This window comes from Epinephelus moara, chromosome 4, assembly GCF_006386435.1.
Source record: "Epinephelus moara isolate mb chromosome 4, YSFRI_EMoa_1.0, whole genome shotgun sequence".
Lineage (NCBI taxonomy): Eukaryota > Metazoa > Chordata > Actinopteri > Perciformes > Serranidae > Epinephelus > Epinephelus moara.
In genome coordinates this window covers 44,808,144-44,827,612 of record NC_065509.1, presented here as the reverse complement: position 1 = coordinate 44,827,612, position 19,469 = coordinate 44,808,144, and positions in this window count along the sequence as shown.

Sequence of the window (19,469 nt, the reverse complement as noted above, 5' to 3'; positions counted from 1 at the left end):
GTTTGCGAGGACAAGGAGGGCGCGCAATTCCTTGTCTCCCCAGTTGCTCATCTTTACAGTGTCTGTCAGGTTTGTGTTTCCCTCTTGCTACTAGCTGCTCGCTAATTCCTGCTATCAGCTGTTTCCTGTTTATCCACCGCCAGTGGCTCGCACGTGTGGTGTCATCAACAGCTCCTCCCACAAGTCTTCAACAGCCCCTCCTGTTGCAGAAGGGTGCCTCGGTCTGTTTAAACTAAAAGGGTTCCACCAATATGTCTACCCTACGAGGCGGAAAATTGGGCACCTCGGATCAACTCACCAATCCGGCTCTGTGTGTCTAAATGCTCGCAGCTTGCCGGCAAAACGGCCCAACATTCACCGAAAGTCTGGCAGTGTAAAAGGGGCTACAGATTCAAAACTATGATTTTTACTGAAAGGTGAAAAGTCTGCACCCTGATATGAAAAGTGTCTGTTAATATGGTGCATATTATGGTCTGCTGCAGATGTAGGAACACAGCACAAACAAAGACAGAAAAAGACTGAAAAGGTTAAAGACAAACTAAAACCTGTGTGTAGACTCAAACAGCAGTGATCCCTCTCAGTCATTATGACCCACTGTCAGTGTGGAGGTGTAAATGCAAACAGTGAGGCAGAGTGCCAAACCAGTGAATCTGTGGTCGGTGTCTACTTTCACTTCCACCGGTGTGTATTTACAATCTGTAAGTGACAATCCTGCAAAGTAGAAATATCCAGATTAATTCTTTAACTCCACAGCTCACATTCAACATCACATTCATTTCTCCAACACATTCAGCAGCACCACAAAGAAACAGGAACTTTTCCTCTGTGGTTGGAAACTGTGTAATTTCTAAAACCAGCAGAGTTCCCACGAGGTCCCGTCTGCCCACTGAGTTCATACAGTGTCACTGAAATGCTTCCCACACAGCAGCATGGTTGGTCAAAAACAAAATGTCCTCTGGAGGGGACAGAAAACAATGGCTGCTCTCAGGAGGACAAAACAATGTGTTCCTGCTATAGAACATCTGAGACAGAACCGTCTGCATCACACACACACACACACACACACACACACACGTTTTACAATCAACTCCGCTGGAGAGAAGAATCCATGTTTCTGTTACTCTTACATCATTATAGCATCATGAACAGGAAGGAGATGATGTTCACGTTCAGCTGGAAACAGCTTCATTCATTCTTTCTAATGTCCATCCATGTCCATTCTGGACTAAAGGACATTCAGAGTTAACAAGGACGAATGCAGCTAACGTAGCTTTACATGATGCAACACTCCCATTGGCCTCACACCAAACCACTTTTTAATCAGTTTCACTGTCGCAGACAAATTTACAACGTCTGAATAAAATCAGGAGAGTTTTCTGTCAGTCAGTGTCCTGTGATCCTCCTCCTTTACTCTCAGGTGGTCATGACACTCACATGTTTCTTATATATTCCTATTTTGAAAGGCTGTGATCATGTGACCAATGAGCTGACGGCAGTAAACAGGAAGCAGTCCTGAGTGTCTGTAAGGAGGCAGGTTGGGGTGGATGGGACTTTCCCCTGAAGTCACGTGTTCACATCTCTGAGTCATGTTGAGGCACGTCCTCACCATGTTTCTGTTCCTAAACCTAACCTCTGTAACTTTATGTTAATTCCATAACTGTATGTTAAGGACGTAACGCCATGCGTTGGGCACAAATTCGTAGGTTATCATAGAAACTGTCCTGTGAAGATACGTTGTAAAACTCAGTCTGCGTCTTGTCTCCATGTTCAAACAAAGTCAGACATGTTTAATATTATCAGAGGCTTCTAGTCTTGTTTCGTGCAGATACTGAAGTTCACTGATGTGATCATGAACAAATCATTTCTGAAGGAGTCTGGTAGTGACCCTGAGGGATCCCCAGTCTGTGGAACATCTTATGGTGTGGGACTAAACACCCACATCTTCACCTGTGTTGATGTTGGACGTTAATCGTGAGGTCAAATATGGACAAACTTCCTGTGAATGCTGATCTTGTCTGAGCTGAGACGTGGACTGACGGAGCCCTGAACCTGTAAATACAAATAAATACATGGGAGAGGAAATCATTCTTGAGTTCGAAGGGTTAAAGTCCGTTAGGTTGGAGGTAAATATCAAACATGATGGAACTCTTCCTTCCAAAGAGACACCTTCACCCCCGTCACATTTTCTATCCTCCATGTTCATGTCTCGGACATTTAAAAAACAGAGCCGGTGACCTTTACGGTGGTGAGCTCCAACCTTTAAGCTCGGCTGACCCACTTTCCAAACTCTTCATTCCTCTCAGATCCTCTTCCTCACTGGAGGTTAAAGAAAAGCAGGCAAGCGTGCAGCGGCGCCGAGCTCAGCGGGAAACCATCCGTTCATTACATCAGTCAAACTCTCCACTGAGATTAATACCAATGGGTCGCGCCACTTTATTCCTGAGGAGAAAAATGCAGTTGTCAGTTGACCTAATTGCGCTCTCATGGTGCATGAGGGCCTGCTGAGTTATTGAGAGCTCTACCAGGAAAATCATGATCGACGAGCAGCAGGAGGGCCCTGACGACGCACTTCACACACACTGCCTGCTCCGTCAGGAGGGGGGGGAGGGGGGGGGGGTTGGAGGAGCAGAGATACAGGAGGAGGAGGTGAGAAACATCAGAGACACAGAGTCCTTACATGCAGGTGGATGGTAATGAGGGCAGATGAGTTGAGTGTTCATAATGCAGTTTGATTTGTTTGGGACAAACTGTTTAACAATCACATCCGACCAATCAGATCTCTGCACTTATATCTAATGTTTATTTAAAGATATAATCTGGAACTTTTCTTTTTCTTTAAATGTCTTAAAACAGCTTGTTCCATGTTGAGTTGTGTTTGTTCATCATGCTCCCAACAACGTTCACACCCAGAGGAATCTGTCGTTTCATTCATGGACACAGACCGTGTCATCTGGTCTGTCAGTGAGGTCGCATCCTCTTTGTGCAGGCGTCAGGGTCGTGGTCGTCCGCAAGAAGCTGTCATAAATTAACTTTTTATCCAGTTTGAAGACACGTTTTTACAACACACTTTTTACTTTCTGGTTGTTTTCACCAGATGAAGATTTGTTCGTCATCGGACGCCAATAAAATTATCAGAGAAGAAAAATGGAGAAATGTCAGCGGCAGCTCGGCTGCAGACGGTGCCAGATAGCGTCAGATTTTTAACGTGCCATGTCTTTCTTAAGTCGTTTTTTTTTTTTTTGGTTTAAATCAGCTGATCTGTTTGTTTTAGAGAGAAGACACCTCTGTGGATAATTCAGGTCTTGGTAAAAACCTCCTGACCTTGTCTCACTCCGAAGTCGTTGAACTCTGGCATTTGGTCATTGACCTCTGGCGTCAGACACTGAGAAAAAGGCTGTGCTTTCACATCAGCATGATACACAGCCGGTCGCTGTGTGGGTCCAATAACCACTGACTTTCACCCGGGAGGCCGGTGTTCACTTCCTGTAAGATTGTAACGCCAATCGTTGAAGGATTGTTGTTAAAGGAAAAAAATCATCGTTTGGCGGTGTTGTACTGAGGTAGTGCTTTTATTTTGAAAGAGACTGTATGCAAACTTTATCAGTCTAATTAGTCCTTCCCTGTTTGAGTCATTCCTGCACACCTGTCATCTTTGTGTGGACGTGGAAACATGACCAAACGTAGACATGTGAGGTCGCAGTGAGGACGTTGTTGGCTGATCAATAAACACTGAAGGAATTCTAACCAGGAGAAACTTGCATTGATGGCATTGGGCCAACATTTTTTTTTAATTTTTTTTTTATCCTTATAAACTCCTGGTGGCAGAAAATGACAGATTGCATGTTCAGTGAGGCTGTCCTCATGACAGACAAGTCAAAAGCAAAATTAACCTCATCTTTTATAAATTATGTTTTAACGTAACTTGTTTTTTCAATTGGAGGAAATGTTTGAAGTGAATGTGTCACAGTGGGACTAACACACCCAGATCATGTGACTCCTGCATGTATACAGTCAATCAGACCCAAACTGGCCGAGGCGCTCTGAGCATGCTCCACAGTTTCCGCCCCGGGCTTTGACCCGGAAGTCCAATAGCATTAAATGTGTAAGAGAAGAAGAAGCCGGTAACAACATGGAGAAATCTACATCCAGAGCCGTGACTTTTTGGACGGACCAAATGTACAGAGCTGTAAAGTTGTCCACCATGGTAGCAGTTAGCTGCTAGCTAACCGTAGCTAACTTGTTTGTCCATTGTTTGGTCTGTGATGTAATAGGTCAACAGGAAAAAGGTCCAATACTAACAAGCTGAAAGGGGGCATATCTCCACCTATCGTAGAGGAGTCGCACATACTTGGCTCAATAAATGGATTCCCCTCCCGTGCTTGTATACTGGGACAAGGACAGTAGGCCAGTTAGATGTCCTCGTCCAGCTGGAACAGCAGCTCCATGGAAACAGAGTGATGGTGAAGGTTGAGTAAAGTCTGCAGCCTGCAGGGACTCCACGGATCAGTTTAAAACTTATCCTGTCAAACTGTACGCGTGCTTGCTTGGTTCAAGAGTCAAACTCGAGCAGTTTGAATAATTTATTGAAGCACGAATCAACTTGGAGACACTGCATGAGAAGCTGCTGCCCTGCCAAGTGAGCTGAGACACCAGAGCGGCTGCTGGATGAATGTACAGGTGTTTTATCTGCGTGTCCTGCGGCACTTCATGTTCTGTGTTCAGGTCTGACAGACAGACGTATAGCTGCTCTCTGCTCAGAGATACACACTGGATTTATCTGTGAACTCAGGCTGAAGAAATGGAAACATGTCCAGAGAGGAAGGTAGTGGTGTACCAGCATGTCAGTGTGCGCATGTGTGTGAGTGTGTGTGCGTGTGTGTGTAGGTGAATGAAACACAGTGTTTCTTAAAATTGAACAAAGTTGTGCAGGATTAACAAGATGAAGCATTTATCAATCAATCAATCAATCAATCAATCAATCTGTAAATTAAATCAACAGAATTCTGCTTTTACCGTCACCTTGCGCTACATTCACTAATTGACAAATATCAATGCTTTAAAATGAGACTTCAGCACATCTCCTGTGGATATGTCTCCGCTGCTGTATTATTTTGTCACGGTGGTGCTGCATTAGTTATGGGAAACCTGGGGCGTCGGTGGCTTAGTGGTAGAGCAGGCGCCCCATGTACAAGGCTGTTGCCGCAGCGGCCCGGGTTCGACTCCAGCCTGTGGCCCTTTGCTCCATGTCACTCCCTCTCTCTCCCCCTTTCACACTTGTCTGTACTATCCATTAAAGGCTATAAAATGCCCCAAAAAATATATTAAAAAAAAAAAATATGGGAAACCAAAATCCCAATGGTGACTCATTTTCAAGTAATTCTACAGTTTACCATGCGTATAAATGCATGTTAGCGTCAGGGTCTGCTCTGCCCTCTTGTCCAAATATGGTCACTTTTGCCTCCAAAAATCCAAGATGGTGACAGCTGTTAAACATGAGTCAACAAGCCAGTGAGTGCTGTCACAAGGCTGTGTCCATTATTTTAAACAGTCTGTGATATTGAGTCATGTTCAACATCTGCGTCCAATACGTTAATGACTTTGAGGAAATAAATAGCGTAGGTGACATATTGTTTTGTTTTGTATTTCCTGCTAATTATTTAAAGTAGAGGTGTTAAAGAACAAACCTCCTGTGTGTGTGTGTGTGTGTGTGTGTGTGTGTGTGTGTGTGTGTGTGTGTGACCTGAGCAGACTGGACAGATTAGCAGAACAGCGACCTGATGACGCTCTAACAGGAGGCAGGTCACCGAGCCAAAGACACAGACGCTCCCAGGTGCAAATATCATCAAAGTTTTATGCAGCACACACAGAGCTCAGCTTTAATCCCACCTGGGAGATAACGGATACCACACACACACACACACACACACACATGCACAAGTGCATGATGTGATTTATGCAAACACACACATGCACACACTGTACATCTACACACACACACACACACACACACACACACGCACACACACGTGTGTGCATGTTGTGGAGCAGGTAATTCCCACAGCGTCCTGAGCCAGAACACAGGCTGACCTCTAATTTAAAATCCAGCGCTCCACGTTAGACGCCATGAATAATTCATGAGGCCGCTCTGCTTGTGTTATTGCCAGGAGGAGGATGCAATTACATTTCCCTCAGGTGCCCAAGTGCTGTAGAGTGAAGAAGAAGAAGAAGAGGAGGAGGAAGAGGAGGATAAACAAGAAAGGAAACTGATTTTAGGATTATGTTGGTGGGGTCTGTCGGCCGTCTGGGGAGCAGATCTGGACGTGGTTGTGTAATTGTAACATGCTCGCAGACAGCGGGGCAGAGTTATCGCTCTGCTCGATAAAGACCTCATTAAAACACACTGCAAGTTTTTATTTTGTCCTTTACAGCTTAAATGTTTCGCTGCTTATTTGGAGCTCAGTGATAATGTGTGTTTTAGTTTTTGTCCCTATGTGTTCATAATCCGATTTATAAAGTTTCCTTTGGAGTTTAAGACTCAAAATAACAAGTATACTTGTGGTGATACGTTTCTGTCGGTCCAGAACACGCCAAGCCTGTTTGAAACACACATTTCTGCTGAACTCGTGATTCATAATGTAAACGCAGGGTTTCAACAGTTTGTGTGTACATGTTAGACTGTAAAATAAATATAATGTTTTCATCAGTGTTATTACATCACTGTGTCTGAGATCATGAATCTTTAGTGTGTCCTGGTGTGTGTTTGTGTGTCACTTATTGATGCTGCTGTTTTACCGTCCATCAGTCTGAATAACAAACACTGATGTTAAATTAATATTTTTAAAAAGAAGCCTCAGGAACTCGACTGACAGTCTTTAATTCTGTGAATGTAAAATGATGAGAAATGACAGAACAATGTGAACTAAACTTTGACCTTGTCAGAGTCACAGCGGCTGCCCGTGCACACTAACTTAATGCCGCAGGGTTGCATGCAAACCTGCCTCTGATTGCAAACACGAGGCCGGTCGATGTTACTCACAGGATACAAACGTACAGCACAGAGCGTTCACTGTGTGAGTCACGTGAATATATAATAAAATATAAGCTTGTTCTGATGATCTGCTTCAGCTGAGGGCCGCTGAGTCGCTGATGAACCGAAGCACAGCAGCAGAATGTTTGTGATCTCAGGACGTGAGGTCGACACATGTTGGTTACAACATCAGAATAAAAGCTAAACTTACTGAGCTTCTGTTTCTTTCAACAGGCAGGACAGGTTTTCTTCCTTCAGGCTCGTCCAAAATAGCTCAGCGAGGAGTTACATCACATCCTGTGATCTCTGAAGCCTCGGTCCAGCCACACTCGGCTGCCGCTCAGAGACAGACAGGAGTCAGGAGGGGAAACATCAGGCTGGTTCCTTTGTTCTGACAAACACAGAGACGAGAGGAGCTGAATCGTGCTTTCTTACCTGTGTGCAGGTGGATGCTCAGGGAAGAACAGGTGGATTCATGTCTCTGCATCACATTACAGAGGTTCTGCTGCCTGTCTTATATCACTGAATTCAAACAGAGCAACAAAGAGTCTGCCTGATTGAGGTCCCAAAAATTAGACCATCACGCCCCATAACAGAGGTCAACCTGTCAGTCATCCAGAGGAAATAACAGATTGGATCCTAAAGTTTAACTTCTGGGTAGATGACCCCTGTGTCACATACGTGGAATAAAATGACTCTGAGCAAATACTACCACAACTGATGTGTTTTTAGCCACATAAAACAAAAATATCAACATCAGTTTAAGTGTAAACTATAGGTAGAATATTTTCACATCCTTCCCTCTCCATCAGACGGCCCTTTCAGACGGGGAAGTGAGACTCCATTTACAAGACCAGTCATTTCACTTTGCAGAACACTAGAGTTGTTGGTCGACTGCTGCCTTCGTAGGTTAGTTTATAACACCCGCACCACACTGCCGAGTTTAAAGCACAAACAGCCTGAGCGGTGAGCTGACGTGAGTTGAAAGCACAAATGGCCTGAGAGGTGAGCTGACGTGAGTTGAAAGCACAAACAGCCTGAGCGGTGAGCTGACGTGAGTCTAAAGCACAAACGGCCTGAGAGGTGAGCTGACGTGAGTCTAAAGCACAAACGGCCTGAGAGGTGAGCTGACGTGAGTCTAAAGCACAAACGACCTGAGAGGTGAGCTGACATGAGTTTAAAGCACAAACAGCCTGAGAGGTGAGCTGACGTGAGTCTAAAGCACAAACGGCCTGAGAGGTGAGCTGACGTGAGTTAAAGGAGACACACTGTCTTCCACACGTGTGTCTCTTGTGTGTCACTTATGTGAGAAGGTCAAAGCGCCCGGCTCACAGTTATTACCTCCACACTCTCACATGTCCTGAAGTAATGATGTAGTCCCTGTCAGGGACACGTCAGCGTGTCTTAGCGTCACACTACCAACGATATGTGGTCACATTTGATATTAACATCAGGTATAAACAGATCTTTGATGGATTTAGCTGTGAGTGAGGTCTTCCACACGTCATCCTTGTAGGCTCCACACTGTGTAGACATTTCCTCTGGTTCTGAAAGCTGGAAAGGCTTCCTGTGATGAGTTATGGTCTCTGACGCAGGATTAGACAGTGGTGGTTTTAGGGAGGAGCTAAACTGAGGAGAACAAAGCTAAGATATTAAAAGGAGAACCTCATTGTTCTGATGAACTGAGAGATATTTTCATTGAATTAGGAGTGAGCAGTCTGAGCCTCAGGAGGAGCAGGTGTGTTGTGGAGGACTGTGGGAAGGATCCAAAGAAAAGTTTCAAATCAACTTTATGCTGACATGAGGTATCTGTGAGCAGGCAGTGACACGAGGAATACGAGCTGTCTGTTTGATTGACAGTTACAATCCTGTCCGACTTCAGCCTGTTTCTCCACAGAAGGAAACGTAATGGAGGAGAAATTGATTTCTGTTGTCTCCAGTTTTCTCATTATCTGTGATGCATCTTTTCTCGGACACAAAGTCTGAGCTGGATGTGCAGCAGCCTGGAAGAAACAGAAGATGGTGTTGAACAACATGACAGTCAACAGCAGTCCTGTCTGCACACTGATGCCTTCAATGAACATTCACAGAGAAGGACGACAGCCACAGCCACAGAGTTTAAATCATAAAAACAATGTGTCCCTCCATCGTGTGCAGACAGATTTACCAAAAGTGACCAAGTGTTTGAGATCCCCGACCTGAGACAAACTCCAGCAGCTGCTCTGGTCGGGTTAAAGAAGAAGAGCAGCAGCTTTGGTGTCTGCTCGATGGAGGGATTAAAGTGTTTCTGTTGAAAACTCAAGAGCTGAAATCAAGTGGCATCTGAAGGTGACACGAGCGCTCCGAGCTTCACTCCAACACTCTGAGGTGGGTCCAGTTGTTGAGGAGCTTCATACTGAACCAGTTGAGGTCATTGTGTTTGGACAGAGCGTCAGCTGAGTCTGACCAACAACATTTAAACTGCAGCCTTTAGAAAACAAAATGACTCCACGTGGCTTCTGTCTCTTTATATCCATGGATTTATCTGGTAGTGTTTCCTCTCTTCTTCCTCAAACATCATAAACAGACGTGTTTTAAATCTTGTAAAATAAGGAAATGCTTTTCATCACAATGATCCTGAGTCACCTCGCTGCTCTTTAACCAGCTGACAGGTGCTGATGACCGACACACTGCATCCTCAGAGATGCCGTCATCGATCAGTTCAGACATCGCTGCTGACCTCAGCTTTAACACAGTCTGTGTGTTTATTGCATTTCTTTCCTGCTCTGTGTCTGACTGTGAAACCTGTCTGTAAGTGTTCTGTCATGTTGTAGATCGCAGTTTCGTCTTAGGTTCATTTATCCATCTCACAGTTTAATAAAAATGTTTCAGTTTCAGTTTCAGACAATTTGATTTATCCCAAGTGGGCAATTAATTTGCAGCTTTCCCACGTACATAAACAAACAATCCGTCCAACAGTCAATAGTTAAACAGTTAATAAGTAAACATAAAAAAACATGGCAATCAGTAAAGGAATCCAAAAATAAAAATCTCATGAATAAATTCAATAAATAGGTCCTCTAAAAAGAAAAATTAATTTAATCTAAAATGATCTGAAATGATCTGAAATGAATAAATGTAATACTAGTGCTATCACAATACACATATTTGAGCTTGTTGCTTGTCACGTATCAGCTCTGTGTGTCTTCAGCGTCAAACACTGACACAAGAAAGGTTCCTTTAGCAGCAGCGATATGACACGCTGCCAGACGGCATCAGTTTGAAACACCGCCAATAACAAGGTAAAATAATGAGCCGGAAAACCCCCACAGGACGGGCAGAGGGTCAGTGGATGGATCCAACAAACCCTGGACTTTACCCAGGAGTCTGCTGGTCACTTCCTGTATGAATGTTGAGCCAAACCAGGATGTTTTTTATAAACCTAATCACAAGCTTTTGTTGAACGAGGAAAAAATTGGAAATCTGAGGTGTTTTATTGACGTTATAACTTTAATTTGAAAAAGAATGTATATATCTAATGAGCAGAAATATTTCCTGTGAAGCCAGAATTTTATTTTGAAAAAGTACATGCATGTAAGAGACATGAATAAACATGTGTCAGAACATCAGCAACAGACACACTCAGGATTCCTGAAGTCAGTGGCGTAATGTCAGAGACATGTATATGTTTGCTGAGATAAACCTGCTTCAGGTCACGGTTGTTATTTTAACCAAGAGAAAAACAGAAAAATGCATCCTGTCTTTTCAAAATAAACTTCAGTTTTCACAGGAAATGTTTCTGCTCATTAGATTCATACAGTCCTTTTCAAAATAAACTTACAACATCAATAAAACGCTTTGTCTTTATTTTACTTCTTTCAGTTTAGGGAACAAAAGCGCACGCTTAGGTTTAGAAAAAAAACATCATAGTTTGTGTGAATGTTACTGACGTGATATCAGGTCATGTGACGTACGTCATTACTGTAGCGTGTGACACACACTGTGCTGTTATAAAAATTATCTTATTGACGTTTTGTTTCAAACAGGAAATGATATGCTGTTGGTGCCATCCTCGTCCTTCCTGCCGTCTGATAACAGAGCCAGAGTCAGACATACTTTACTGATCCCTGAGGGCAAACTGTGATTGGTTACAGTCACTCTGATATAATGAGCAGAGAATTATAAGAAGTTAGAATAAGAGTATGAAATATATGTAAATATAAAGTCATAAAATCAAATAGAAATAAAAATGTACATTATACTAAAATGTTTAACACAAACATTACAACAGTCTCATGCACGGTCAGCACATGCGCACTATGGCGCACTGTTCACACCATACCAACTATAGGACTATGGCGTACTCTTCCCACCACACCAACTATAGGACTATGGCGCACTGTTCACACCATACCAACTATAGGACTATGGCGCACTGTTCGCACCATACCAACTACAGTACTATGGCGTACTCTTCCCACCACACCAACTATAGGACAATGGCGCACTGTTCACACCATACCAACTACAGCACTATGGCGCACTGTTCACACCACACAAACTACAGGACTATGGCGTACTGTTCACACCACAAGAACTATAGGACTATGGCGCACTGTTCACACCATACCAACTACAGCACTATGGTGCACTGTTCACACCACACCAACTACAGCACTATGGCGTACTGTTCACACCACACCAACTACAGCACTATGGCGCACTGTTCACACCACACCAACTACAGGACTATGGCGCACTGTTCACACTATACCAACTACAGGACTATGGCGTACTGTTCACACCACACCAACTACAGGACTATGGCGCACTGTTCACACTATACCAACTACAGGACTATGGCGCACTGTTCACCATAACAACTATATGACTATGGCACACTGTTCACACCATACCAGATACAGGACTATGGCGCACTGATCACACCATAACAACTAAAGGGCTATGGCGCACTGTTCACACCACACCAACTACAGGACTATGGCGCACTGTTCCCACCACACCAACTACAGGACTATGGCGCACTGTTCACACCATACCAACTACAGCACTATGGCGCACTGTTCACACCATGCCAACTACAGCACTATGGCGCACTGTTCCCACCACACCAACTACAGGACTATGGCGCACTGTTCACACCATACCAACTACAGGACAATGGCGCACTGTTCAAACCACAACAACTACAGGACTATGGGGCACTGTTTACACCACACCGCCTACCGGACTATGGTGCACTGTTCACACCATACCAACTACAGGACTATGGCGCACTGTTCACATCACAACAACTATAGGACTATGGCGCACTGTTCACACCACAACAACTATAGGACTATGGCGCACTGTTCACACCACACCAATTAAAGGACTATGGCGCACTGTTCACACCATAACAACTATAGGACTATGGTGCACTGTTCACACTATACCAACTACGGGACTATGGCGCACTTTTCATACCATAACAACTATAGGACTATGGCGCACTGTTCACACCATGCCAGCTACAGGACTATGGCGCACTGTTCACACCATACCAACTATAGGACTATGGCACACTGTTCACACTATACCAACTACAGGACTATGGCGCACTGCTCACACCATACCAACTACAACACTATGGCGCACTGTTCACACCATACCAACTACAAGACTATGGCGCACTGTTCACACCATAACAACTATAGGACGATGGCGCACTGTTCCCACCACACCAACTACAGGACTATGGCGCACTGTTCACACCATACCAACTACAGGACTATGGCGCACTGTTCAAACCACACCAACTACAGGACTATGGGGCACTGTTCACACCACACCAACTAAAGGACTATGGCACACTGTTCACACCATACCAACTACAGGACTATGGCGCACTGTTCACACCACAACAACTATAGGACTATGGCGCACTGTTCATACCACACCAACTATAGGACAATGGCGCACTGTTAACACCATAACAACTAAAGGGCTATGGCGCACTGTTCACACCACACCAACTACAGCACTATGGCGCACTGTTCACACCATAACAACTATAGGACTATGGCGCACTGTTCACACCACACCAATTACAGCACTATGGCGCACTGGTCACACCATACCAACTACAGGACTATGGCGCACTGTTCACACCACGCCAGCTATAGGACTATGGCGCACTGTTCACACCACACCAATTACAGCACTATGGCGCACTGTTCACACTATACCAACTACAGGACTATGGCGCACTGTTCAAACCATAACAACTATAGGACTATGGCGCACTGTTCACACTATACCAACTACAGGACTATGGCGCACTGTTCACACCACACCAACTACAGGATTATGGCGCACTGTTCACACCATACCAACTACAGCACTATGGCGCACTGTTCACACCATACCAACTACAGGACTATGGCGCACTGTTCACACCATACCAACTATAGGACTATGGCACACTGTTCACACTATACCAACTACAGGACTATGGCGCACTGTTCACACCATAACAACTATAGGACTATGGCGCACTGTTCACACCATACCAGCTACAGGACTATGGCGCACTGTTCACACTATTCCAACTACAGGACTATGGCGCACTGTTCACACCATACCGACTACAGGACTATGGCGCACTATTCACACCACACCAATTACAGCACTATGGCACACTGTTCACACTATACCAACTACAGGACTATGGCGCACTGTTCACACCATAACAGCTATAGGACTATGGTGCACTGTTCACACCATACCAACTACAGGACTATGGCGCACTGTTCACACCACGCCAACTACAGGACTATGGCGCACTGTTCACACCATAACAACTACAGGACTATGGCGCCCTGTTCACACCACAACAACTACAGGACTATGGCGCACTGTTCACACCATACCAACTACAGGACTATGGCGCACTGTTCACACCACACCAACTACAGGACTATGGCGCACTGTTCACACCATAACAACTACAGGACTATGGCGCCCTGTTCACACCACAACAACTACAGGACTATGGCGCACTGTTCACACCATACCAACTACAGGACTTTGGCGCACTGTTCACACCACACCAACTACAGGACTATGGCGCACTGTTCACACCATACCAACTACAGGACTATGGCGCACTGTTCACACCATAATAGCTTCAGGACTATGGTGCACTGTTCACACCATACCAACTATAGGGACTTTCTCTGTCTTTATATATTACGCAACGGTGCCTCAGTACGTCAGTATCAGAGGCTGAAATCATTCACAGAGCGGGGTATTGTGAATGGGCTGTTGGTGAGTCTTTAGACTGTAAACTGAATGCAAATGTTTCAGAGAGGAGCTGCTCCACATTCAGCAGCTTTATTTTGTAGATGAACTCATTCAAAAGCACAGAGCTGTTAGTCCAGCAGGAAACATCAGACTGATAGTAAACCAACAGACACATCACACACAAGAGGTCTGAACCACTTCTTCTTTTAATTCAGTCTTCATCTGAAATGTCACAAACAACATGATTCATCCATGTCCTGATCAGGTTTGATGAAGCTGTGGGCGAAACATGTTGTTTGTAACATGTCAGATGGAGACTATAATCAAATGAAGAAGCGGTTCAGACCTCATTGTGTGATGTGTCTCTTGGTTTATTTTATACCCGTCCTGTAGCCAGGTCTGAATGTCTCAAACATTTGGTAGTTGGTATTTTGGACGGCATACGGTATCTGTGTTGATGGCGTCCTCTGCCCGCTCTGCGTCGCAGCTCCACAGATGTGACCGACGTCTGTAACTGTGTCTGTAACTGTCTGTAACTGTGTCTCTAACTCTGTCTGTAACTGTGTCTGTAACTCTGTCTGTAACTGTGTCTGTAACCGTGTCTGTAACTCTGTAACTATGTCTGCAACTGTGTCTGTAACTGTGTCTGTAACTGTGTCTGTAACTGTGTCTGTAACTCTGTCTGTAACTCTGTCTGTAACTGTGTCTGTAACTCTGTAACTATGTCTGCAACTGTGTCTGCAACTGTGTCTGTAACTCTGTCTGTAAATGTGTCTGTAACTCTGTCTGTAACTGTCTGTAACTCTGTCTGTAACTGTGCCTGTAACCAGGGCTGGACTGGGACAAAAAATCAGCCCGAGCATTTTGAGCCTAGTCCGGCCCACCAGGTATTGATGGAAAGACAATGAAGCCTATGAATGAAAACAAACTTTCTTGTGACACCGCTTGTACACTGTCTTGTTGGTGTATATGTACTTTTCTAATAAACTTAAACCTACACCATCCTCCCAGTCCCATTATTCTATACAGTACTTACTTAGAGGAACCCAAAAGGCTGCTTGGTCTAGTGAACCTCCTGAACAATGAACGTATGATGGGATCCTGAAAATTGGACAGTGAGGAACAGAGGTGAGACATGATCATTGATGAATATTAAAATGAATAAATGACAGATTTAGTAATATTTTCATAGACTATGTACTCACCACATCAATAAACAGCACAGCAACACATAATACTTCCTCAAACATGGCAACCTTTAAAAAGTGAAGGGATATTTTAAATTGAATGGAAACATGCCCACAATAAAAACAAAATACAGGTAATTATTGTCCACAAGAGTTTGCTGTTACATGTCAGTAAAAAAACAATAAGATAAAAACACAACATATCTAGAATAAAGAGGATATTTATGTATAAAAGACAAATACATTTAAGTAGTTACTTTTAACTCCAAGCCACTTTTATGTTAATGAGCAGCATCACATCTCCTGGCAAATCCTAATTTGATTCAATCTAAATTATATTTTGAAGAGGGTTTATGATGAATACTAGCCTCATCATTTGGTTTTACATGAACATTTTTGCTCTGTTGAGCTTTAGCTGTTTCAGAGTAAAGAATTACTGCATAGTGCACTTATATCAATTAATAGACATTGAAATATTTTACTACCTAACCAATAAAGACTATACTTAACTAACTAAATGAATAAAATAAAGTTACTGAAGCACTAAGATCACCATCACTAGTATAACATCATAGAAACAGCCCAGCAGTAGAGAAACCCCGTCATGCTGCTCAACAGTCTCATCCACCTGCTGCGGCTGCTTTGGATGCCAGTGCGGGTGCGGTCACTGATGCTGCCGCTGAACACATTTGGCAGCATCTTCCTAAAGGGCTTGTCTCTTTTTCTCTCTTATTTTTTCCGCACCTCCCTTGAGTTTCTTCTCAATATTGTCAATCTCCTCTCTCTCTGTATGATTGATTGACTGGCAGCCGAGGCCCAAGTGGGAGGGGGCATCGGCCCTCGGCTGTAATTGGTCCAGCCCAGAATCAATCATGACTAATGGGCCGATCTACCAGTTTTGTGTACCAATAGGTATCATGACATGACTTAAAAAAAAAAAAAAAATGGCCGGTATGCCCGATGGCCAGTCCAGCACTGCCTGTAACTGTGCCTGCAACTGTGTCTGTAACTCTGTAACTATGTCTGCAACTGTGTCTGTAACTATGTAACTATGTCTGTAACTCTGTCTGTAACTGTGTCTGTAACTATGTAACTATGTCTGTAACTCTGTCCGTAACTGTGTCTGTAACTCTGTAACTGTGTCTGTAACTGTCTGTAACTGTGCCTGCAACTGTGTCTGTAACTATGTCTGCAACTGTGTCTGTAACTCTGTCTGTAACTCTGTAACTATGTCTACGACTGTGTCTGTAACTCTGTAACTGTGTCTGCAACTCTGTCTGTAACTGTGTCTGTAAATGTGTCTGTAACTCTGTCTGTAACTGTCTGTAACTCTGTGTGTAACTGTCTGTAACTGTGTCTGTAACTGTGCCTGCAACTGTGTCTGTAACTCTGTAACTATGTCTGCAACTCTGTCTGTAACTCTGTAACTATGTCTGCAACTGTGTCTGTAGCTCTGTAACTGTGCCTGCAACTGTGTCTGTAACTCTGTAACTATGTCTGCAACTGTGTCTGTAACTCTGTAACTATGTCTGTAACGCTGTCTATAACTCTGTAACTATGTCTGTAACTCTGTAACTCTGTAAATGTGTCTGTAACTCTGTAACTGTGTCTGTAACTGTGCCTGCAACTGTGTCTGTAACTGTGTCTGTAACTCTGTAACTGTGTCTGTAACTGTGTCTGTAACTCTGTAACTGTGTCTGTAACTATGTCTGTAACTGTGTCTGTAACTGTGCCTGCAACTCTGTAACTATGTCTGTAACAGTGTCTGTAACTCTGTAACTGTGCCTGCAACTGTGTCTGTAACTCTGTAACTGTGTCTGCAACTGTGTCTGTAACTGTGTCTGTAACTCTGTAACTATGTCTGCAACTGTGTCTGTAACTCTGTAACTGTGTCTGTAACTGTGTCTACAACTCTGTCTGTAACTGTGTCTGTAAATGTGTCTGTAACTCCGTCTGTAACTGTCTGTAACTCTGTCTGTAACTGTGCCTGCAACTGTATCTGTAACTCTGTACTATGTCTGCAACTCTGTCTGTAAATCTGTAACTATGTCTGCAACTGTGTCTGTAACTCTGTAACTGTGCCTGCAACTGTGTCTGTAACTCTGTAACTATGTCTGTAACTCTGTAACTATGTCTGTAACTCTGTAACTCTGTAACTGTGTCTGTAACTCTGTAACTGTGTCTGTAACTGTGCCTGCAACTGTGTCTGTAACTCTGTCTGTAACTCTGTAACTATGTCTGTAACTCTGTAACTCTGTAACTGTGTCTGTAACTGTGCCTGTAACTCTGTAACTCTGTCTGTAACTATGTCTGCAACTGTGTCTGTAACTGTGCCTGCAACTCTGTAACTATGTCTGTAACAGTGTCTGTAACTCTGTAACTGTGTCTGTAACTCTGTCTTTAACTGTGTCTGTAACTGTGCCTGCAACTGTGTCTGTAACTCTGTAACTGTGTCTGTAACTCTGTAACTCTGTCTGCAACTGTGTCTGTAACTGTGCCTGCAACTGTGTCTGTAACTCTGTAACTCTGTCTGTAACTCTGTAACTGTGTCTGTAACTGTGTCTTCAACTGTGTCTGTAACTCTGTAACTATGTCTGTAACTCTGTCTGTAACTCTGTAACTCTGTCTGTAACTCTGTAACTGTGTCTGCAACTGTATCTGTAACTCTGTAACTCTGTCTGTAACTCTGTAACTGTGTCTGTAACTCTGTAACTCTGTCTGTAACTCTGTAACTGTGTCTATAACTCTGTAACTGTGTCTGTAACTCTGTAACTGTGTCTGTAACTCTGTCTGCAACTGTGTCTGTAACTGTGCCTGCAACTGTGTCTGTAACTCTGTAACTCTGTCTGTAACTCTGTAACTCTGTAACTGTGTCTGTAACTATGTCTGCAACTGTGTCTGTAACTCTGTAACTATGTCTGTAACTCTGTCTGTAACTCTATAACTGTGTCTGTAACTCTGTAACTGTGTCTGTAACTCTGTCTGTAACTCTGTAACTGTGTCTGTAACTCTGTAACTGTGCCTGCAACTGTGTCTGTAACTATGCCTGCAACTGTGCCTGCAACTGTGTCTGTAACTCTGTAACTATGTCTGTAACTGTGTCTGTAACTCTGTAACTGTGTCTGTAACTCTGTAACTGTGTCTGCAACTGTGTCTGTAACTCTGTAACTATGTCTGTAACTCTGTAACTGTGTCTGTAACTCTGTAACTGTGCCTGCAACTGTAACTGTGTCTGTAACTCTGTAACTGTGCCTGCAACTGTGTCTGTAACTCTGTAACTCTGTCTGTAACTGTGTCTGTAACTTTTTTACTCTGTCTGTAACTGTAACTCTGTCTGTAACTGTGTCTGTAACTGTGCTGGGTCAGAGTCGTCTAGTTTGTCATTAGTCGTGATTTTCTGGGTCAGACCTGTTTTTTTCTTTCTCGTGGTTAAAATAACAACAGTGAGCTAAAGCAAACATCTGGATCATCTACAACATCCAGCCGCTGACTTCAGGGACTGTGTGTTCAAGACATGTGGGGCTTATGAAAGCAGAAATGATTCTTCCTCCTCCTCCTCATCCTCCCTCCATCTCCCTCTCATCCATTGTGCGGCTGGCTCTCTCGTCTCCTCTGTATTGTCCTGTGAAGGCCGGAGCCCAGCTGGATTCCCGCGGGGCACAGTGAACAGATGTAGCCGGCGTAGAGGAAGAGGCCGAGATGAGCAGCGAGGCTCCGCTGCCTTCTGCAAATCTGACTCTCAAATATTAAAAAAGGAGAGAGGGGAAACATGGGAGAGTCTGTGAGTCATCAGGACCATAATGTCTCCCTCCTCCTCCTTTTCCTCCTCCTTTCCCTTCTCTTCTTTATGCTTCAGCAGACATTTTGTATGTTTAATATTTCCTTTCACAGGCTGTGTGTTTCTTTATTTTCCTCCAGGGAGATGAAACTTGTTCTCTCACTGATCCAACAGTAAAGACTGCAGTTTGTAT